This window comes from Mauremys reevesii, linkage group 1, assembly GCF_016161935.1.
Source record: "Mauremys reevesii isolate NIE-2019 linkage group 1, ASM1616193v1, whole genome shotgun sequence".
In the NCBI taxonomy this organism is placed as follows: Eukaryota; Metazoa; Chordata; order Testudines; family Geoemydidae; genus Mauremys; species Mauremys reevesii.
The window spans coordinates 123,261,683-123,286,196 of record NC_052623.1 but is presented as its reverse complement, the minus strand read 5'-3'; the positions used below and the strand labels follow the sequence as shown (position 1 = coordinate 123,286,196).

Genomic DNA, 24,514 nt, shown 5'->3' with positions numbered 1-24,514 from the left:
TCATCCACCTACCATCCTCCAGCACCCCTAACCCATTTTTATTTTTGCATTAGTTTAATTTTTTTTTAAAATGGGTGATGGGGAAACAGAATGACTGACAGGATTAGGATGACCAAACTGCAAGTGTGAAAAACAGGATGAATAATGAATTGAGACATGCATATCTCTAAGGATCTCTTCACTAAAAAATTACAGGAAGTTAGGATACAATCTTCAGGAGTAATGTTAACTAGCATGGCATTGACCACGCCTTTGCAGTTATTTACCACCACCCAGTTGGCATGATGGCAAATATGACTTGTCCATCGACACTGGCTGCTAAGTCATGGTCAGCATAATTTAAAATTCAATAAGTCAATATGCATCTAAGAGTGCTCAGAATAAACAATATCTCATTAAGAAAAGCCACCCAAAAATTGGAAGGTAGCAAAATGTTGTATTTTAAACAGGGCTGTGATCCAGGACCTGTAAGCTGTACATCTGTACCTGGTAAATTGGTTGAAACAGCAATTAAAAACAGAATAACAAACACCTGAAGTTAGCATGGTTTCTTCAATGGAAAATTATTTCTTACTAATCTCTTAGGAATCTTTGAACTTGTCAATAAAGTAGTAGATAAAGAAGGATCAGTTGACGTAATTTATTTAGGACTTCCAAAAGGCCTTGTCCCACACAAGAGGCTACTAAAGAAGCTAAGTAGTCACAGGGTCAGAGGCAAAACATTGTTATGAATCAAAAATTGACCAGAAAGCAAAGAGTATTAATCAGCTGTGCAGCCTCCTCTGGAAAACTGTGTGCTGTCCTGGTCACCGCATCTCAAAAAAGGATATTTCAGAACTAGAAAGGGGTTCAGAGAAGAGTGACAAGAATGATCAAAGTCATGAAAAAATATGATGAGAGATTGAAAAGATGGAAACTGTTCACCTTAGAAAGGTGGGGACATAAAAATATAAAAGTAAAGTTGGAGCCCATTTCAGAACCCATTAACCCCAACTGCAAAACTCAATACACCTCAACCCCGATATAACACTGTCCTCGGGAACCAAAAAATCTTACCGCGTTATAGGTGAAACCGTGTTATATCGAACTTGCTTTGATCCGCCAGATTGCGCAGCCTCGCCCCACCCGGAGCACTGCTTTACCGTGTTATATCCGAATTTGTGTTATATCAGGTCAAGTTATATCGGGGTAGAGGTATATTCGGTATACAACCTGCCCCAAACTCTAGTTTGTGCAGCCTCAGTGGGGCAGGATAGTAGGGAGGACCAGTCCCACTAAGGGGAGATAAATAATGTGAAATGATGTATGTGCTTTTGGAGCGAGTTAGATGAATAGTAGATGGAGGTTAATTGTTAAGCAGTGTGATCTGTCCCAGAGGGACATAGTGCTGGAGTGTGAGTAACAAATAACTCAGTAGCTTGGTAGGAGGCCAGGTCCTAGAAGCTCCGTGCAGCTACAGATTTGGCAGCATTTCCTGGCAGCATCCTGCATGATATGAAGTCCTGAGAATGCTCTCCCTTGTTTGCATTGTGACAATACACTATTACATGAATTGTGGGGATGCAACTTCATGATGCAAACATTGCAGCACATCAGCATGCTGTGGCATCATTCTTTTATGGCTTTTTCTGGTACCATTTCATAAAGAAGAGGCTCTCCAACTCATCAAGATTTAATACTGTTACTAAGACGTTATTTATTTGCTAAAATTATTAGGAGGTATAAATAAATGCTGATTGTGGGATTAATCCTACTTACATTGAAGTCAATGACAAAGATCACATTGACTCTAATGGTGCCGGATCAGAGCCTATATTTGCTATTTTTTCTTTACTAGAAAATAATGGCATGTGTTTAATAATATTCAATAGATTTTCTGGTAATAGTATGCAATCTCCTCCTGTACCAAAATGCAAAAGGAAGTGCCAATAGCACTTGCCCCAAACAGACAACACAGCAATATTATTTATAATTAACATTTATGGCCCAAAATCTCAGCTAGTGTAAATTGGTACGGTTTCATTGAAATAAATAGATTTATACCAAGAAACATCAATGAGGACCTGGCCCATATCTTTAAATTGCTATACAAATATTAATTAAGCCTCACAACATCTCTATATTGTGTACAAGTACATATTACTATCCATATTTTCCAGATAGGAAAACTGAGACCAAGAGAATTTAAGTGACTTGACCAAGACTACACAGCACTTAAAATGTGAGACTAGAACTCAGGATTTCTTGTTTCCTAGTCTTGTGTTCAATCCACTAGAGCCGAGCAGATAATGAAAAAAATCAAACAAGGAAAGTGCAAACCGAAAATGCATTATTCATGTACCTTATATGCTTTTTAAAGAAAGATTTATTGTAACCATATCTCCGTGGATAAAGTAGAAAATCCGTAGAACAGGGGTCGGCAACTCTGGCACATGGCTCACCAGGGTAAGCACCCTGGCAGGCTGGGCCGGTTTGTTTACCTGTCACATCCGCAGGTTCGGCCGATCGCGGCTCCCACTGGCCATGGTTTGCTGCTCCAGGCCAATGGGGGCTGCGGGAAGCGGCGCGGGCTGAGGGATGTGCTGGCCACCCTTCCCGCAGCCCCCATTGGCCTGAAATGGCGAACCACAACCAATGGGAGCCATGATTGGCTGAACCTGCGGACACAGCAGGTAAACAAACCGACCCAGCCCGCCAGGGGCTTTCCCTGGGAAGCCGCATGCCAGAGGTTGCCAACCCCTGCCCTAGAAGATACTTAGGGACTGAATTTAGTGCCTGTGACAACACAAATGTTATCTCAGGATCTTACATCAACATTTTATATTTAGCCACAGAACAGTTAAAATGAGTGCATTGGTCCCCACATTATCTTGTCAACATGCCTTGCACAGATCCACAGAGCATATTGTGCCTTTGATTTTTATACATTCTCTCTGAGTGTACTCTGTTAGTGCTAGCCTTGAGCCTCCAATTTTTCGCAAAGGGGAGACCCACAACTCCACTACTCCAAGATTGGTCCCTTTGGCTTCAGCACTGCTGTCTCTCACTGTGGCACCGCCAGCAGACCAAAATGAGTGTAGACCTTCGTCAAAGATTTAGGGCTGTCTACACTTTAAAATCAATCTGAAATAAGGGAGAGTGTGAATTTAAAGTTGATTAATTCTTCCTGATTAACTACTTGTGTGGTCACTCTTATTCTGGAATAAGACTATCTTATTTCAAAAGCTTAAACCACTGCCAAAGCAGAAAAAAGTAATTTGGAATAAGGCACTCTTATTCCGTAATAGGGACACCCACACATGGAGTTAATCAGGAATAGTCAATCAGGAATAGCAAGTCTAGAATAACTCCCAGCATAGATAAGCCATTACCCTGCCTGGGAGTCATACAGCCATCAGATATTTATAGTGACACAGGACAGACTTTTCAAAACAAGCCAGCATTTATTAGTCATGTAGGGTCTTTAGTTTAGAATGGAAAAGCAAAGCTTATATATATGTCCATGATGCTAGCCCAACCAGCCCCACTTGACCAAACTTCCAGGATTCAAATCTCTCTGACTGCATTGGGCAGCAATCTACTTAACCCAGTCTGCTCATGCTTCTGGTCTTGTTTCAAGTTATAGTCATGCTGTTTTCATACGTTCTGACTTCCTTGGCTGACAATCATGAAGTTAATGTCTGGTCATTGGTCCTGAGGCTCCATCCCTGGCCCCACTCCAGCCCCAGACCCACCTCCAGCTGTAGACCCAGCCTCAGCCCCATAGGCTCCAACTTTCCCCAGCACCAGTGGGCGCTCACGCCCCCCGCCCCTGGTCCCGCCCCGACTCCACTCTTTCCCTGTCCCTGCCCCGCCCCCATTCCAACCCCTTCCCCAAAGTCCCTGCCCCTATTGGACCCTTTCCCCAAATCCCCGTCTCTTCCCCGAGTGCACCGCGTTCCTCCTCCTCCCTCCCAGCCAAGCGAAACAGCTGTTTCGCGGCGCAAGCGCTGGGAGCCAGGGGGGAAAAGCAGGAACACGGTGCACTCAGGGGAGGAGGCGGAGGCGGAGGTGAGCTGGGCGGGGGGGCAGGGAGTTGCCAGGGGAGCTGAGCACCCACCAATTTTTCCCTGTGGGTGGTCCAGCCCCAGAGCACCCACGGAGTCGGCGCCTATGCTCAGCCCCCTTACCTCTGTCCACACACCCCCAAGCCACTCCCAGCATGCAGGATTCCCCCTGAGAACTGGACTCTGAGGACTTGAAAGCAAGATCTCTCAGCTTGGCCCTTTCCTTCTCCTAGGTGACTCCCAGTTTGTAGAGTTTTCCTGGGAAAACTTCTCCCAGCCAGGCTAAGTTAGCCTTCCAGCTCCCTACGGGGTATCAGTCACCACAGGGCCAGTTCTGCTCTGGCTGCTAGTCTAGGGCTGCTGCCTGCCATGAGTGTATCTGAATGCTGGGGTGAGAGACTAAAGTTTGGATTTTAGTATAGTTTCGTAATCTGTACCTTCAGCCCTGCATCCCTAAGTGGTATGGGGAAATCCTGGGAGCAGAAGCAGCCTGACTCCTGCATGAAGAGGATGCCTGCCAGCAGTGACCATCAGCCCCGTTGCACTGACTGAGGATTCTAGAGTCATCTCTAAACCTGAGGATCATTCACAGAGTTTGTGAGTGCACTATCTTTTAGTTAATTAGTCAGGGAAATTGTTTGGGAGACCCCTTACTCCCTGAACTGTGTCCTCAAGCCAAGGGGTCAGGGTTTGGGGATTTTATTACCTGCTGCCTATGAACCCTGAGGAGGGACTTACCACCTTATCCCACTTGTGAGTCCTTTGGGCTGTACTGAACCCAGTCGCCACGCTGCTAACTGCTGCACAGACATGGTCATAGGTCATCAAGGGCCCCAACAAAGTATATGTACCAACGGTTCACTAATTTTCCATTTGCTATATCAGGTCATGCAACTGGGGAAATTCACAGATATTATCAGCATGGGCACCGGTGATCATAAGAATAGTGCTTTACTTTGTTATATTTATCTCCTGTTTAATAAAATTACTGTGTTGAATATATTGTATGCATTGGGAGTATTCAACTATTTAACAAGTAAGCGGCGGTTACCCCATGATTAGAATTTTCCTCCCAAACTGCCCCGGTGATCTTGTCAGGAAGGAGTGAGAGGGATGGAGGCACTGCCACATAAATTCATATAGGAAGAAAATAAAGGAGATACACCCTGCCAAGTGGGTGGCAGGATCCAGAAGAACCCAGGCCTGTCCATCAAAACCTGTAAACAAATTGGCATTAAAGGATGTAACCAGGTGGAGCAGGGGCACTACAAATATGATAATAGTGCTTAATAGTTCATTCATACCAATCAATATGCCTCTTGCCTACATCCTACCCAGTTCCCTGTCGCAGGCAAGAAATTAACCCCTCCAATCCCAGCTGATAACAAAACAAAAGTGAGCAAGGAAAGCAAGTAATGACTATTTTTCCTAAAAATAATATAGAAATTTCCCACAATCTCTGCAATGCCAGAAGGTGGCACCTCTAAAATAAGAAAATAAGTCTATTCAGCTGTCCATTCACTCCCTGGCCTCTCTGTTGAGGCTGCCAATTTGTGCCAATTGTGATAAAGACACCTATCTCACTGAATACTGAACATATATGACTGAGCAGCCATCAGATGGTAATATCTTAATAGACAGTGGGTTTAAAACAAACAAAAGGAAGCATTTCTTCACACAACGCACAGTCAACCTGTGGAACTCTTTGCCAGAGGATGTTGTGAAGGCCAAGACAAAAAAGAACTAGAAAAGTTCATGGAAGATAGCCATTGATTGACCTATTAGCCAGGATGGGCAGAAATGCAAAACCATGCTCTGAAGCATCCCTAGCCTCTGTGTGCCCTGGGTGACACAGGGTGGATCATTTGATGATTACCTACCTGTTTTGTTCATTCTCTCTGAAGCACCTGGTATTGACCACTGTTGGAAGACAGGATACTGAGCTAGATGGACCATTGGTCTGACCCAGTAAGGCCATTCTTATGTTTCAGTGACTACCAACCTAAATAACCAGCAGGATAACAATTCTTGTAGTGATAATGTAGTGTAAAGTAATGATAATTTTGATTATGGGAATATCTGTCCTCTAGACACTGGACTGAAACCAATTAATTTCACAAAGCTCACTGAACAGCTATCAGATGGAAACAACTTCCTTCCAGTACCTGCATGGGGCTTCACTGATTCATCACTATATCACTAGGATTTAGACTGGTGTGACTCCACTGAAATCAACAGTCATACTGGCATACCACTGGCTTAATGGAGTGGTGAACCAAGCCCATGAGCTACATGTAAACCAGAGACACTCAGCTGGAAAGCTTCATAAAAATTCCCTGAAGTCTCCAGTCCTCCATATAGATATATATATATAGATATATATATACACACACACACTTTGACCAGACAGCACCTTTAATTTAATTAACAATCCTCAACACTAAGCATGAGATTTTCAAACGCACCTAAATCAATTGATGCATCTAAGTCCCTTAGCTATTTCTGAAAATTCCACCCTATATTATATAATAGTTCTGGGCCCAATCAAAGTTGAGGGTATTCATCATCTCACAGAATCAATCACCACTGCTAATACCTATTATGAAAGGATATTAAAATAGAAAATACACCTCTACCTCGATATAACACTGTCCTCGGGAGCCAAAAAATCTTGCCGCATTATAGGTGAAACCGCGTTATATCGAACTTGCTTTGATCTGCCAGAGTGTGCAGCCCCCCACCCCCTCACCAGAGCACTGCTTTACCATGTTGTATCAGAATTTGTGTTCTATTGGGTCGCATTATATCAGGGTAGAGGTGTATGTGAAAAAGGTATACCACATAGAAAAGTAATGTGGAAAAATCATAATACCTACCATCCTTGTCAAAATTAGGGTGACCAGCCAGCAAATGTGAAAAATCGGGACGGGGGTGAGGGGTAACAGGAGCCTATATAAGAAAAAGACCCAAAAATCAGGACTGTCCCTATAAAATCAGGACATCTGGTCACCCTAATCAAAATCTAGAGCAAATAAATAAATAAATTACAGAAAATAAAATTGTAATAGTCTATAATCAGATATCCAGTAACTTAATTATAGGGATTGATCCTGCAAACCCTTACTTCTTCTGATAAGCAATTATTCATGAAAATATTCCAATGACAGTGTGAGTGAGAGCAACTCAGATGAGTAAGGGATGTAGGATTGTGCCACAAGTTATTACAAAATGTACTTTGCTACAGCAAAGGTATATAATGATGCTTATGTATTAGAAAATGAAAGACAACTTCCTGACATGCAGTCCTTACTCCCTTAAGTAATTCTTACTCCCATGAATAGGCTCATTTAAATCAATGGGACTAATCACATGAACACAGTTGTATAAGATTAGGCCTGTGGGGATGACTATACTACTTTAAGTTAAATAATATTATGGGTCAGTGGTAAATAGCATAGCTCCTTTGAAGTCAATAGAGGTAAGCCCATTTATACCAGCTGATGATCTGGCCCCATTTTTTTAAATAAACTTGGTATTATAATTGGAAATGTTTCTCTTCATGACTGAATTAGTAAGAAGAAAGAAGATTATTTGATCAGAAATCCTATTATTTCAGTCATTTATATGTAGTATAAAGTACATACAAATCTTGATACACTACTGATCATCCTTCTATTTCAAGGAGATATTTTTGCTCTTAAACATGTAGGGTTCATGTGTTTAATAATACACATACAACATTCTTATGTGACACTTAGGAGACTGTTTTCCATATTTCATTTTCTCTCTTGAGATTTGGTCAGTATTTTAGAGTTCTAAAACCTTTAAAAGAATTGAAAATGTAAACGTAATTTAATCTTGGCTGTACAGAATGAAAGTCCCATCATGCAGGTAAAAAGGATAGAATATGACCCTCATACAAAGTAATTAGTGATGGACTTACTCATGCTGTTTACCCTGTGCTAGGACTAAATACGTTCCTACCTTCCCACCTCCCTAACCTGTATACACCACTGAAAGAGATCCTGCTTCCACTAAAGTCATTACAAGTTTTGCCACTGATTTCAATGGCAAGGGGTTAGGACCCTGCCCCCTTTCTATTCACTGTAGGTTGATTGTCCACTCCCTTGCACCATGTGTATTCATTTACATTTGGGCAAAGTGAGTGCTTAATGGAGATAAACCACTTTCAGATTAGAATGGTAGCACTTTACACCCACTTTGCTGAGATGTAAATGACTACACAAGGTACAGAGCAGTGGAGAATCAACCCTGCAATATTCTCATTCTTTATAACACAAAGAGTTGCATACGTATAGGGACAGGTCCTACTCCTATTGAAATCAATGGGAAAACTCATTTGTACAAAAAGGGAGAAGGAGGAGTTGATCAGTGCGGCCGGCATCCCTGGACATGACTCACAGACCCCCTGGAGTACCCTCGCAGACCCTGAGGGGTTCGCAGACCCCAGTTTGAGAAACCCTGTTCTAGCTGAAAACAACTCTGGCTCTTGTAAGTCTGGCATCTTTAACATCAACTTAAACCATACTTTTCTTTGTTTTGGAAACTAATTTAACATTTCTCTCTTCAAAGTCAGTTATGGCAATCTGAAAGTGTTGAATAATAATTGCACATCCTAGAGTGTTGCTTCCACATACATAAATTATCAAATAAAAACTCGGGCTAAATGAGAAATTTATATCATGCTACTAAAAATACAATGAATTATATATTTAAGATAGTGCTGCTTATTTCATATGCAAATAATTCAAGTACTTTTTCATCCTTCTTGCTTTTAGATTTGAACAGCAACTAATGTGTTGTTTGACAATAACTAACATAATAAAAGATACATTTTAGGTAGGACTGAGTCATGTGTTTGACAACAAATATGGATTCAGGTGAGATTTGACAATTTCAGATTCAGATAAGCATTTGCTAATTTAGAAGAAAAGGTTTTGTTCATCTGTCTGTACAAATGTGACCACTAAAGACTTGGGGCCTCATTCACTACTCTTTTACAGGATCACCTTTTTGTTTTGTGTTTATATAAAGCCTGGAAAAATGGGGTCCTTGTCCATGAGTGGGACTCCTAAGCACTAATGCAGTACAAATAAACAATAATAGTTTTACACAAGTGTATCTCTATTGAAATCCAAGGATTAAGGTAGTGTTTAATCAGACCCATACAGTTTTGATATGCGCAAATTAAGATATAGTCAAAACTCAGATAGGTAAAATTCAAAAAACATGCTAAATGAACAAAAATTAACATTTCACAGTATTTTATGTTAAATAAAAATGTGCCTCCTTATTGACCTCTAGGCCTGATTTTCATTCACACAAGTGCCATTTTACACTGCTCTGGCAGTGAAAACTTACAACAGCAGAAAAATATATATTTATATCCACTTTAAGATCTTTCTTCAGGTATAAAGTGGCAGAAGGTGGCCTTAGTGTAGGTGAGAATCAGGCCCTCTATTTTTAAACAGTGTTCCTCATTTTACTGAAAAGTACACATGGTCATATAAATTATTAAGTTTTTAACTAATATATAATTGTAATAAATAATTTTAATGGAAAATAGGTTTTTATCATTTAAGCAGAAACTGCAAATACCAATTCTGTTCTCAGCTTCAGTAGTGTTAATCTGGAGAAACTTTGTTGATCAGATTTACACCAGAATAAACTAGATCAGAATTTGGCTCATAGTTTCACCAAAAAAGTCCAATCCTTTGGCTGTTTCAGGTAAAACTCCTAATTACTCAAAGTGACAATGATATTGCTGTTGGAAATAAAATGTATTACTGTACTTAGAAACAACTGAAAGTTGAGTACACTGCACATACCCTTACCATTAATATGGCTGAAAAAGGGTAGGGCTAATATGGTTTACATTTACCCAATGAATATCTAAAACTGTCTCCTTTTGTAACTGTGAGAAATACTTCACCCTGGAGAGAGCTTGTTTTGAACTGTCTACTTCTAAAAATTCTAGAAGAACCAAAAATTGTTGTAGCACTATAGTTTTAATACATGCATCTTACGTCAACAGGAGTTCTACCAGAGTGAGGATTTAATATTCCAAAAGCTGTTGTATTTAGATGATCAGAACTGTTTGCAGAAAAACAGCACAATTCAAATTCAGCATTTCAAGGTGGAGTATTTATCACTGTCAAAAGAAGGCAGTTTTACCAACTACACAAATGCAAGCCTACTAATTCCTACCCCTTATAAACGTTCTGATAAATAATAAATAACATAAGAGATTTTGTAAATATTTGACTTATTATCCCAGCATCAGTTACACTGTGCACAGGTTTACCTACATCGTTTACATAAGACAGGCTCCAATCCGCTACCTCTCTGATAAGTCTTTTATACCTTGGCATTTGACCTCCATGTAATTATCCTTGTTACAGCATCATAATAGCTGGATTGGAACGGTTGATTATCCAAAAATACAACTGAAGGCCTGATTTCCCTGCCCTTATTGGGTCTGATTCAAGTAAACATGCCCACCCTCCCCAAGCTGCAAGACCCGGAATCCACTAAGTGACCTGACCTAAATGTCTATGCCATGCCATTCATGAGGGAGAGAGTCAAGGAAGTTTGGTTCCTCAGAGGAAGGACAGCTAATGGGCCTGAGTCAGCACTCTCTTACAGTGGGTTTATACCAGTATAACAACTGTTATAACTGTAATGGAGTGGTGAATCAACCTAGCCTGCTGTGTCTAAAATTGGTATGTAAGGGGAATAATGGATGAAAGTTCCCTGTTAAAGAGGAAGGGAAGGGAACCTGCAATGTGTCCAAGTCATGATTGTGGAAACTAATGTCTGTGTAAATAAATGGAAATTTTTGATTTAATTATACTTTGCACTAGTGTAAACGACCACACAAGGTAAAGACAGTGGAGACCAGGTCCCTGTTTCCCCCCACAGGGGCTCAAGTTATTACCCCACAGAATGCTCCAGGCTTGTCTACACTGGCAGTTTATAGCACTGCAACTTTCTCACTCAGGAGTGTGAAAAAACACCTCCCTGAGCGCAGCAAGTTTCAGTACTGTAAAGCACCCATGTAGACAGTGCACCAGCGCTGGGAGAACGGTAGCTACGCCCCTCGTGGAGGTGACCACACAAGTCACGTTAAACACTGCTGCAGCCGCGCTTTAGAGTTGCCAGTGTGGACTAGCCCTAAGTCAGCACAAAACAGCTCCTATTCCACAGCACTGAAGTGTATGCTGAGCAATAAAGAGCACCCTAGCAGTGATGGGCCTGAGGCACCTGCAGCCTCAGATTTGGCAGCTTTGTCTGAATTAGTCTTAGCCCTTATTTTAACAACATTTGCACTGGCTTGAGTGTGTAAAGTGTGTAGTTTCTCTCTCTCTCTCTCTCTCTCGCATATATTCTAACTTCAAAAAGAACTGTAAAACTGTGCCCTCAGAGTGGCAAGATAGTAGGATGAACCTTTTCCATCAAGCTCCATGGTTCTGGAATTTTCTCTCCCTAACTGAAGATATATTTTATTTTCACTTTAATTTTGGTTTGTTGCTGTGGCTTTGATTGTTGATATAGTGCAGGCATGATGGGAATTTATTAGTGGTTTTGCTCGTCTTTGCTTTTACTGGAGTATTATACTATGCTGCTTGTTTTTCATAATCAGGGCTTTTTTTTAATTTCATGCCTATAGGCCACTTGGGCAATGGGCTTTAAGAAAATTAAAATATTATAATATTCATACTATTAGAGCATTCAAAATGCTTGGCTCTCAGGAGTGGAATTAGAATGAAGGAGCTGAACTAGAAAAGAATGAAAGTAGCTTGTGTTGTGTTGTTTAGAACACTAATTTAGGCCCCATGAGGGCAGTAAAAACCATGAGGGCAGTCCTTTGTGCCCATGGGAGCTCCACTAAAGTCAATCAGTATCTCACTGCAGGATCAGGGCTTCAACTATAAGAATAATAACTACATAAAATAATAGCAAATATGTTATTTCCAGTCAATTCTAAGACATAATTTAATCCTACATTCTTAGCTACTGATTTGGTATTATATCTGCTTCATTCTTCTGTACTAAATTAAATAATAAAAAAGATAAAAATAATATACTTTACCTTTTTAAAATTTGAGGGACTGTTAGTGTTCATGGAAAGACTGGTCTGACTGCACACGCTAACAGAAAGAATAACAAAGATGGGCTGTCTGCTTATTGTTTCAAGCAGCTTTGACAATTTGCTTTATTCCTGACATGCAACATTTCTGCTATGTTGGGGGTCCTTGCCTAAGAAAACATTAAGGCACCTAAAGATAGGTTCCAAGTGAGATTTCCAAAAGCAACTAGGTGCCTAACTCCAAACCTCACTAGGCATCTATCTACATCTCTAGGCACCTAAATACCTTTGAAAATCTGGCCTTTTAACTTGAAGCAACTTTAAGCTCTAAAGTCAATGGGACTATTTATGTGTTTAAGTACATGCTTAAATGCTTTGCTGAATTGGGGATTTGTGCAAAAAACGTACAGTCCTAACTCTGCAAACTCTCATAGACTTCAGCTTTGTTTATGTAAAGGCTACTGGATCAAGTCCAGCAAGATGAAAAGGGTAATAAATAGGTTGCCTTACTTAGGCCTCTGGTGCTATCCTTTCGAATTATTAAGGTAATAGTTTAAAACTGCAATTTGAACTATTCCTTTGAGGATTTTTTTAATAAATGTTTTATTTAAACTCTTTTGAGTATTAGCCAAATTATATGGCATTTTCTATGGTGTCCTTATCCCATGAAGATCCAAAGAATTTATATGTGCATCGCTTATTAACCGTCTTAGCAATATGCCTTTAGACAAAACCCATATACATATAAGCTCAATAGTGCTTGAAAAGATATGCATATACACTTTTGTATGTATACATGTGTGTATGTATGTACACATACAATTTTAAGGTAAAGCAGAGCTACTGGATTGAACTTCACAGGACTGTCCTTGAACCATTAGCTTTGTTGGATTTTTGCTAACTTTTAGCTAAAGCTGAGTGAATACTCCTTAGCAAATAATTTATTAGATAAATTGAATCGGGAGGGTTCTGTTCCTGAATTGCCTCTGAGCAAATTTCAATTTTATTCAAGATTTATTCACCATTCGACATTTTGCTAGATAATTTCTATGAATAATTATTGGATAGTAGGTTTTTCAGGAGCAGTCAGTTATAAATATTCAACACATGCGTCTGATGAAGTGGGTATTCACCCACGAAAGCTCATGCTCCAATACATCTGTTAGTCTATAAGGTGCCACAGGACTCTTTGTTGCTTTTTACAACACAATATTGTAAATTCAAATTCCAAGATGTGTTTAGTTTGATTGGATACCCAGATCACATGGGATTGTTTCTGTTCCATGACTGGATTAGCATAACACTTAAAAGCAGATTTCTCATGCTTACTTGTTCAAAATAAATTTTCTGCAAATATTCTCTAATATTTGTCTACAAAGTGCTGTTTCCGCAAACATGTCTGACAATACATTTATTGGCTATAATATCTATGAAAAGTGAACACAAAAGGGGGATGAACTCAGCTAAAGCAAATTCATATTTTATTTGAGGGAATATTTATAGGATTTTTTTAAATTATTCATTCAAATTTGCTTTTAGCATACTTTATGTAGACTGCCACACAAGTGCATCTTGATTAGGAAGGAAAAACAGAAGAGCTCATTTGTATCACATTTTGCATGTGGTAGAGTTCAGTAGAAGAGGATTTAAAAAGACATTAATGAAAAGAGATAACAATATCAGAGAATGGTACAAGATAATGTGTTGACCTGAAATGACGGAATCAAGGTGCAAATTGGATGACATAATCTGGGGTCATACAAGGGAGGATGTTCCAGCCACGGCAAATGTCCATGGTGTTCAATTTTTCAAAGCTGATGAGCTCCCTCTCACAAATTGTGTACTGCTTGTTTACCATGATTACTATACTTTATTGGTCACCATGACAATCCCACTACTACATGAAAGATTCGTTTTCCTAATCAGCTTGTGAAGAGAGACAGGAGATATATAAAGGGTGATTTTACCCTCAGTCCTCAATGAAGGTGACACAAAAACATCAAGAAAAGGAAATAATGAAAGCATGCCAATAGAAGTCAAAGTTATCCTTGAGTTGTTTCAAAGACTATAATATTTGAAATTCCAATTTACTCAACTGTAGCCATGAAAATAACAGCTGTAAATACAGTATCCCTATTACTACTTATTTTGACTGTAATCTTTCTGAAATAGAAAGGAAAGAATAAAAACTGTTAGCTACTAGAATATACCCCTCTGATACTAGAAAATATTGACATTTATTTTTAGCATTTTTATTTCTTCAGCAGTTACAAAATTAATGTTCAAATAAACTGGCCCCAAGTTTCCTTTGCCTTTTGCCTTTAAAAATGAGTGTATTGTATATTAAATAAATGCACTGGTTATAATAATTATTGTATAGTGAATATTGTCTTATGTATCTTAACCTTCTCTACACTAGGAAAGTTTTGCAAAAATATTTCATCAGTGTTAATGCATCAGTTAACACACACATCAGTTTCACTGCAACATTGGGAACTCTAGTGTAACGGGGCCACTGAATGCCATCACTGTTTTAAGGACCATGTTGGTTAGAGCTGTTCCGAGCATGGTTTGATAATGCAGTGCTTAAAACACTGGCAATTGCCAGCAGGCCATCTAGACTGGGGTGGGCAAACTACGGCCCACGAGCTCCCACTGGGGAGCGGGCTCTAGGGCATGCCGCGCTCCAGCCAGGGCTCTGGGGAGGGGGCCACACCATGCAGTGCAGCCCCACTCCAGCCAGGGTGCTGGGTCGGGGGCCACACCATGCAGCATGGTCCTGCTCCAGGGCGCTAGGTCAAGGTCTGCACCATGCAGTTTGGCCCTGCTCCGGCGCTCCAGCTAGGGCACAGGATTGGGGCCACACCACCCGGCTGGACCCTACTCTGGTGCCACTCCATGCAGCTCCCAGAAGCCGTGGCATGGCCCCGCTCTGGCTCCTAAGTGTTCCAATGGGCGCTGCAGGGGCAGTGCCTGCGGATGGGGCATCATGCAGAGCCGCCTGGTTGCGCCTCTGGGTAGGAACCGGAGAAGGGACATGTCACTGCTTCCAGGAGCCGCTTGAGGTAAGCACCGCTCGGAGCCTGCACTCATGAGCCTCTCCCCATGTCCCAACCCACTGCCCCAGCCCTGATTCCCCTCCCGCTCTCCAAACCCCTCAATCACAGCCTGTAGCACCCTCCTGCATCCCAAACCTCTCATCCTCAGCCCCATCCCAGCAGGGGCGGCTCTAGGAATTTGGCCGCCCCAAGCAGGGCGGCACGCCGCAGGGGGGCGCGCTGCCGGTTGCCGGTCCCGCGGCTCTGGGGGACCTCTTGCAGACGTGCCTGCGGAGGGCGCGCTGGTCCCGCGGCTCCGGTGGAGCATCCGCAGGCATGCCTGCGGGAGGTCCACCGGAGCCACGGGACCAGCGCACCCTCCGCAGTAATGCCTGCGGGAGGTCTGCTGCTCCCGGGGCTCCGGTGGACCTCCCGCAGGCATGACTGCAGAAGGTCCACCGGAGCCGCATGCCGTCCTGCTGGCAAAATGCCGCCCCAAGCGTGCACTTGGCGCACTGGGGTCTGGAGCCGGCCCTGCATCCCAGAGCCTGCACACCCAGCCGGAACCTGCACCCCTTCCCGCACCCCTGACTCAGCCCTGATCCCCCTCCTGCCCTCCAAACCACTGGTCCCATCCCAGAGCACCCTCCTACACCCCAAACTCCTCATCCCCAGCCCCACTCCAAGACCCACACCTCCAACCTGAGCCCTCACCCCCTCCCACACCCCAACCCCAATTTTGTGAGCATTCATGGCCCACCATAAAATTTCTATTCCCTGATGTGGCCCTCAGGCCAAAAAGTTTGCCCACCCACGATCTAGACTAAGGCTCCTAACATTGCTAATGATGGTGACGATGAATTGGAGTTGGCAGTAGTTGGGAAATTTTTTCCAAAATTTGATAGACAAGGTTTATGTGTACTGTGACTGTACCCATACATTATTTGTGGCATTTGCCATATACTATCAATTCAGGTAATGGGGTGAAGAATTCAAATCCAGTTTGGGGTCCTTAAAAGGAAAGTTAGAGGGATATGTGTTTTTTGTTGGTTTTTATTTTGGTGGGGGCGTTTGTTTTACATTTACTATTATGTTTAGTTTTAAGGTGTTCCTGCTCTCAGTAAAGTCAATGACAAAACTTTCAAAACCTCTTCCACAGTTTATTTTTAGAGAGAAAGAGAGAGAAAGAGAGAGTTCATTTTGCAGGGCAAGGGTTTGAGTTCGGAGTCTTTTTCATTAGGTCTCATTTGCATTTGCTTTTAAGACATTATTGTTGAGCATAATGAAAACCAGAATTGCATGGGGATAAAACTCCCTAGGAAAAATAGTCCACTTCATTAAAAATCAAACAAACAAAAAACAGGGCATTATCCCCTAAGGTGCTCTGTGCCCTCACCTCCTATGGAAAGCAACAGGCCCCTTCATTTCAATAGGACTACTTGCAAAGTAAGCTAATATTCATCCTGAGGAAGGGGTGATGAGACCAGATTCCCACCTAATGCTGATTGCACTTTGCACCTTGGCTTGCAGGCTGCCATCCGAAGCATGCATCCTCGGGGCAGGTTTGGCTAGCACTCAATAGCTGTTCAGAGATGGGAAAGCTGAAGGAGGACCTGGAAACCATTTGGATCAAATCTGATTCATTTACACACGCGCGCGATTATCCAAATACTGTACTTTACGTGTGGCCTAGAAGTCCCATGGCAAGTTAGAGGCGCAGGGGCAAGCGCAAGGCGCTGCAAGATCCCGTGCGGGCTATGCAAACCTTGGGGCGCCGAGAGGGAGCTGGCGGCTGCTGGGGCAGGGAGCGAGCTGCTCCGAGGGGAGGCAGAGGAAGAGCCCCGCGTGGCAGCCCCGGTGCTTGGCGCATTAAGATTACAGCGAGAGCCCAGGAGTAAACCCGGCTAAACGACCAAGGAGCTCTAGGGTTTTACTATCCTGTTAAGTTCTTTCCAAGGATCAGACTGTCAAGCAATTGGTTTGTGCGAGGCACAGTTGTGGCCACCCCGAGGGGAGGGTGAACCAGCTGCTAGCACCTCACCTCGCCACGATCGAAATGCCCTGCCGGAGTGACCCCGCCCCCAGCACCAGCCGTGCCCGGGGCTTTCCAGTGCAGGGCAGAGGGAGTCTGGTTAGCCGGGGAGCCGCCGCCTCGCCACTGCTGCTTAGGAAAGCCAGGGGCAACTCGTACACACACACACACACAGAGCTCTCATACACATACACACACAGCTGTCCCCCCCCCCCCCCACACACACACAAATACCCACACACAGCGCTCTCTCTCCCTCTCGCACACACACACACACACACACACCCAGCCCCTCAGCGGGGTCTCTGCGCGGAGCTCCTACCTGGGGGTGTCCGGCCGGCGCACAGGGGCTCCGCGTGTCACCATGTCCCCGCGCGCGGCGAGGCGGGGCGGGGCGGGGGGCGGGGCGGCGGCCCGGCGGTGCCGGGGCAGCGGAGCCTCAGTGGCTCCCGCGCTGAGCGAGCCCCGCCGCCGCCATCCCGCGCCGCTGCCCGGTCCCGGCTCACAGCGCCCGCCGCCGCGCTGCTCCCCTGGCAGCCCCGCCGCGGGGCCCGCTCAGCCGGCTCGGCGGGCGGCTCGCAGCCTCGCCACAGCAGCCCATGCCGGGGCGCGGGGCTCGCCGCGCTGCCCTCAAGCTCCGAGGCTGCGGGTCAGCACCGGGGGCGGCGGACAGCTCCGGGCGGGGAGAGACACCCGGCTCCCCGCCGCAACCCCAGCCTCCCTCCGCCCCGCCAGTCCCGGCTCTTCAATCGGCAGCGGGAGCGCAGAGCCAAGGAGCCGGAGCGCGCTGCCCGGGCCCAGCCAACCCGCCGGGGCTGCAGCGCGCTGCTCTCCGCCAGCACCAACTCCCCTAGGCCGGGAGAGGCGAGTCCCTCCCCCCGGCTTAGCGTGCGGCGCGGGAGGGGGCTCGGAGGTGGGAGTGGGCGGGTGTCCGGAGCAGAGGGAGGGTCAGAAATTAATTGAACCACGCTCTGGCTGAGCCTCCCCTCCCCTCCCCCATTGCTACAAACTCCTGCGGAGCCGGCCCGGCCCTGAGGGCTGGGGCTGCTTGGGGAGGGCGGCTCGCCCCCAGCTCACCGGGAAGCCGCGGCTCGGGTGTCCACACTCCCCCTTTGCAAAGTTTCTGTGCCTGCCTGGCGCGACAGGGAAGCCCGCGCACTGAGGCTACTTCCACGCTGTGTCCGCTAAGGAGAGTTCAGCCCCGGAGCCGAGCACGGGTTTCCTTGAACACGGGACACTCTCGCTGAATCCCCCAAAGGACCCGCTCCGCCGCCTGGACTTTGCAGGAGTTTTGGTTTTCATGCTTGAGTGGCCGGCGGGCTTTCATGCTCCTCTGAACTTTACCTTATAACCGCTGCTTCTGCAAGGCCTTTAACTCCCCGTCAGAGACATTCAAAAACTACCTGAGAGCCGGGAACAAACGATCAGAACATTAGGTAGAAACACTCCGTGCAACTAACGTTCATGTTGGAAAAGGAGCTGACAAAAGCCACTGCATTCAGCACCGAAAGAGGCTTCGGCACAGCTGCATGGGTCTCAGCTGCAGCTTCCTAGAGAATCTTAATTCAAATGGACTGAACATAAGAATGTGCCAGGTACACTAGGGACCCCATTTGTTTATTTATTATGATCTAAATAAAAGGAGACAGCTAGGCACAGCTCTAGGTACCCTGACACTTATTTTAAATATCAAAGACTAACAGCCCAGCACCATAACAAAGCCCCAATGCACAATAATATTAAGTTAACCATCCACTAATGTAAGTAGCAAAAACAAAAATGCCACCCACATCCTAAATGATACCTTACTTAACCCCTTCAGCCCCTTCCAAAAGCTCTAGCAAACGGGTGGGTGTTGCAGCATGTCAAACCAAGGTCAACAGACTCAGGCTATTCTGGATTAATATGAGGGTAGTTCCAGAAGCCTGGAGCATAAAATATACAAAGAGCATCTTTTCTTTCCATACCACTCCTCCTGGTAGTATCTTGTAAGTGATTGGTATTGTAACCAGCGTTACTGGAGTTAAAGCTTAAGCGTAAGGCTACAGTTTGCTCTCAGGAGCTTGAGGCACTATTCAAAAATTCATGCTGGTGAATGCAGAGTAAGTGTAAAAATCATCCATGATTTAGTAAAGAACAAGGCCTGATCTTACACGTATTACTGATGATTCATAGGATAACGCTGCTGCACTAATTTAGGTATTAGAGGCCCCCAACTGGAAATTTGGTAAAGCATGAAGCTAAGAGGGACAGCTGAAGAAGCACCATGGCTGTTTTGTTTGCATCCTACTTGTAATAAAGGAGATTGCCCAACCCAAAACTGGATCAAGGATGGTTGTTTGAACTTAGATCAGAGGTGGGCAAGAGTAAATTCTGCCCATGTCATTAAATGACCATTGCCTCCTGTGGTTTGAGGTTGGGTTGCACCTATTCTTACTGTTTGGATAGTCCACATTAAGAGGTTAATGGATCCCAAGTGTTTCAAGAGGGTTCTGAAGGAGATTATGATTTCTCTGACAGACACTATTAATGGATTGGTTGGATTTTATAAAGATCTTTGGTCTTTAATCTTCAACAGCTTGGTTCATGCAGAATCTGCAGCAGGTGAAGTGAGCAGGCAGATGGCTGAAGTGCCCGTAGAAGTACCTTGTATAGTCTGACCAGCTCTGTCAAAGATTTTTTTTTTTTAAATGAAGGCTTTTTATTACCTTTCCTGAGCAGTTTTACTGGTCCTGATGTGACCACACATTTCATTGCATTCCTACCAACATAACTCTGGTGGAAAAGGTCCAGGCAGCATCTCTGCTGCATTCTGTCCCACTAGGGCTGCCCATCCCATGCTGCTCCTACCTCCTCCTTCAGGGCTTCCCCTCGGCCTAGTTCCCATCACAACCAGCTTTGATTGTCGGCAAGGGCACAAGCTCGCCCTCCTAGGCGTAGAGGGAGGGAGCCCAGAGCATTTGTGGAGTCTTCAGTCACCGGCTAGGTTGTCGAAGATTTTAAAAGATTTTATATTGTGCCTGTGTGGGAGGCAAAAAGATTTCTTTACCTCAACCAAAACCTTCTTCAAATCTCAGCTAGCACATTTGTTTCAGGTGGTAATATCCTGGTTAATCTGGACATTGTCCTCTGCCTCAGTGGTTCATATGAGTCCCTCATTCTGAGGGAATTGTGTGTTACTTTGCTGATATAACCATACAGATTCAGAGTGAAATGTCCATGCCTATAGGAACAGAGCAATATCTTCAGGGGATTAATACTAAGTCTGCTCTGTTTGTGCTCTCTGGACCAAAAAAAGAAAAAGAGAATTAAATATGAATGCCTAGTTAAAATGAAGTGGTTAAAAAAATACTGTAAAGCATAGAATAAGTATTTTGAGACTTCTTGTTTTCGGCTAAACTCTGTTCTTTCATTACCTTGTCCTCCTACCTATACCCATTTGCTTGTTTCATCTACCTGTTGCATTCTTTCTGATATGAGATTGTAGGCTCTTTGGGGCAGGGACTGTCTTCTTTTTTATCTGTACAGCACCTAATATAATGAGGCCCTGATCCTAGACTCTACAACAGGCCTGCACAACTCGTAAAGCGGAGAATGCCACATTACTCCAAAGAAAACAGCTGAGGGCCGAAACCCCCCAGCCCCGCGGAAACACCCTCCTAGCACCTCCCGGCCCCCCGCCCCAGTGACGCCCAGCCCTGCGGAAACAAACCCTCCTTCCCCAGCGCCGCCCCACCAAAACAGCTATGGGCCAAAAAGGAAGGTTGGGGGTGGAGAGGTGATACTTTATTTTAAATCAACCAGGGGCTCCCAGCTGAAGAGGTAGCTGGGAGCACTCAGGGGCAAATTAAAGGGCCCAGGGCTCCGTCGGCCGGGGGAACCAGGAGCTTTGCGGGGCTGGGGCAGGGATTTAAAGGGCCCAGAGCTCCTGCTGCTGAGGGGAGCTAGAGCCCTTTAAATCCTGGCCCCAGCCTGGCCACGGGAGTGGCAGCCAGGATTCAAAGGGCTCTGGGCTGCCTGCAGCCGCAGGGAGCCCTGAGCCCTTTAAATCCCAGCCGTGGCAGAGATTCACCATTCCTTACCCATCCTGGCTAATAGCCATTAATGGATTTAACCTCCATGAATTTATCTAGTTCTTTTTTAAACCCTGAGTTCCACAAGTTGACTCTGTGCTGTGTGAAGAAGAACTTCTTTTTATTTGTTTTAAACCTGCTGTCCATTAATTTCATTTGGTGGCCCCTAGTTCTTACATTATTGGAACAAGGAAATAACTTTTCCTTATTCACTTTCTCCACATCACTCATTTTTTTATATACCTCTATCATATCCCCCCTTAGTCTCCTCTTTTCCAAGCTGAAAAGTCCTAGCCTCTTTAATCTCTCCTCACATGGGACCCGTTCCAAACCCCTAATCATTTTAGTTGCCCTTCTCTGAACCTTTTCTAATGCCAGTATATCTTTTTTGAGAGGAGGAGGAGATGTACGCAGTATTCAAGATGTGGGTGTACCATGGATTTATATAAGGGCAATATGATTTTCTCCGTCTTATTCTCTATCCCCTTTTTAATGATTCCTAACATCCTGTTTGCTTTTTTGACTGCCACTGCACACTGTGTGGACGTCTTCAGAGAACTTTCCACGATGACTCCAAGATCATTTTTCCTGATTCACTGTAGCTAAATTAGTCCCCATCATATTGTATGTATAGTTGGGGTCGTTTTTCCCAATGTGCATTACTTTACATTTATCCACATTAAATTTAATTTGCCATTTTGTTGCCCAGTCACTTAATTTTGTGAGATCTTTTTGAAGTTCTTCACAGTTTGCTTTGATCTTAACTATCTTGAGCAGTTTAGTATCATCTGCAAACTGTGCCACCTCACTTTCTACCCCTTTCTCCAGATCATTTATGAATAAGTTGAATAGGATTGGTCCTAAAACTGACCCTTGGGGAACACCACTAATTACCCATCTCCATTCTGAAAATTTACCATTTATTCCTACCCTTTGTTCCCTGTCTTTTAACCAGTTCTCAGTCCATGAAAGGATCTTCCCTCTTATCCCATGACAACTTAATTTACACAAGAGTCTTTGGAGAGGGACCTTGTCAAAGGCTTTCTGGATCCCGCTTGTCCACATTCTTGGCTGCCCTGCTTAAGACACTTTAAAGGGGCAATATTTTCAGAGTTCTGAACAACCACCATTTTAAAAGGTACCTCAGGTTGGGTACCCAAGAATGGAGACATCCAAAATTACTAGCCCTGTCATGAATAGTTAGTAAAGGGTTAAAGCATAGTACCTGGTGGGCACCTGACCTGAGGACCAATCAGGGAAGAGAATTTGAAACTCCTAGGAGGGAACTTTTTCTCTCTGTTTGGGGGGGTCTTTGTCTTTGGCCGTTTGGAAGTCAAGAGACCAGACGAGTTAATCAAGTCCCTACAAGTTCCACCTTTCTGAACTAATTTCTTCTAGTCAAGATAGTGAGTATTAGAAAGATACTTTGTGTCCTTATCTAATAATCCTATGTTTGCAATTCTGTGTGTTTGTTATTGATTATTCTTAATTCTGCTTGTACTGGTTGTACTGAGAAAGAGAGAGGATTCTCTCCAGAACTTAGCAAGGTTATACCCTATGAGTGTCCAGCTTGGACTCATAGAGATTCTGTATTTTCTTTTTGTTCTCTTAATAAATTCTTTTCTTTTCTTTGGACTTGGTTAATTCCTTCCCTTGGGGAAATTCAGGAAAGGAGGGGATGGGCTGCTTCCTGCTCTTGAATCCAGACATCTTAATTTACACAGAGCAGGCTTTGGAGAGGAAGTCAAAGGCTTTCTGGATCCCTCTTGTCCACATTCTTGGCTGCCCAGGAGGTCTTAAGACACTTTAAAGGGGCAATATTTTCAGAGTTCTGAACAGACCTACCCTAGATTTTGGGGTGGGAAAGACACATGCTGGTCCTCACTTTGAAACCCCCCAGTTTCAAGTGAGGGTTCAGACCAGGACAAGCCCTTTGAAAATCTGGGCCAATAATAATAAGTCACTAAAAATATATCCACATGCCAAGTTACATTTCTAACCCAAATTCTCAGCCTGATCTTGCAGCCCTTACTCACACAAGGAACTAATTGTGCAAGCCTGGGAGGGATGGGTAGGAGGGGAAATGCCGTGTACCCGGGGGAAGAGGTGGGGCCGGGGATGTGGGGAAGGGGTTGGAATGGGGCGGGGAAGGGGCAGAGCTGGGGCGGAGCCGGGGGACAAATACAGGATGCACAGTTCTTCTGTATTTGCAGACCCGCGGGAAGTACTGCAGCAATGGGGGACATGATGGTTTCTTTGAGGACAGTTTAAAAAAAGGATATAGTGAAAAACAATTCAAGTTTGTTGGTGGTGTTCATGGAGCAGCTACAAAAGGTGGAGTCCCACTTCTGGGCCTAAGAAACTAGCACTGCCTGATGGGATTGCATCATAATGCAGGCATAGGATGACAAGCAGTGGCTGCAGAACTTTCAGATGCAAAATGCCACATTCCTGGATATGTGTGCAGCGCTCATCCCAGCCTTCCAGTGCCTGGACAACAGAACGAGAGCTGCACTGACAGTGGAGAATCATACTCCAGAAATTTGCAACAATGGATTGGTACTAATCAGTAGGAAATCATTTTGGAGTTGGAAAATCCACAGAAGGACCATTATCATGCAAGTGTGCAGGTCCATTAGTCATTTCCTGCTATGCAGGACTTTGACTCTCAGTAATGTGCAGGACGTAGTGGATGGATTTGCAGTAACGGGGTTCCCAAACTGCTCTGGGGTGAGAGATGGCATGCACATCCCTATTTTGGCACCAGACCACCTTGCCATGAACAGAAAGGGCTACTCTTCTATAAGAACATAAGAATGGTCATATTGGGTCATACCAATGGTCCATCTAGCCTAGTATTCATTCTTTCGACAGTGGCCAATGTCAGGTGCTTCAGAGGGAATGAACAGAACAGGGCAATTATTGAATGATCCATCCCCTGTCATCCAGTTCCAGCTTTGGGCAGTCAGAGGCTTAGGGACACCATGAGCATAGGGTTGCATTCTTAACCATCTTGGCTAATACCCATCGATGGACCTATCCTCCAGGAACTTATCTAATTCTTTTTGAATCCAGTTGTAGTTTTGACCTTCACAACATCCCATGGCAACAAGTTCTACAGTTTGACTGTGTGGCGTGTGAAGAAATACTTCCTTTTGTTTGTTTTAAACCTGCTGCCTATTAATTTAACCCTCTGTTTCTTCTGTTACATGAAG

At 44.2% G+C, this 24,514-nt stretch overlaps 1 protein-coding gene across 3 annotated transcripts in view; it reads right to left on the bottom strand.

The window, feature by feature from the left end:
- The window catches only part of CNGA3 (cyclic nucleotide gated channel subunit alpha 3), a 104,718-nt gene that overhangs the window by 38,322 nt on the left and 41,882 nt on the right, over window positions 1-24,514 (bottom strand). The gene's annotated exons all lie outside the window — the stretch shown is intronic.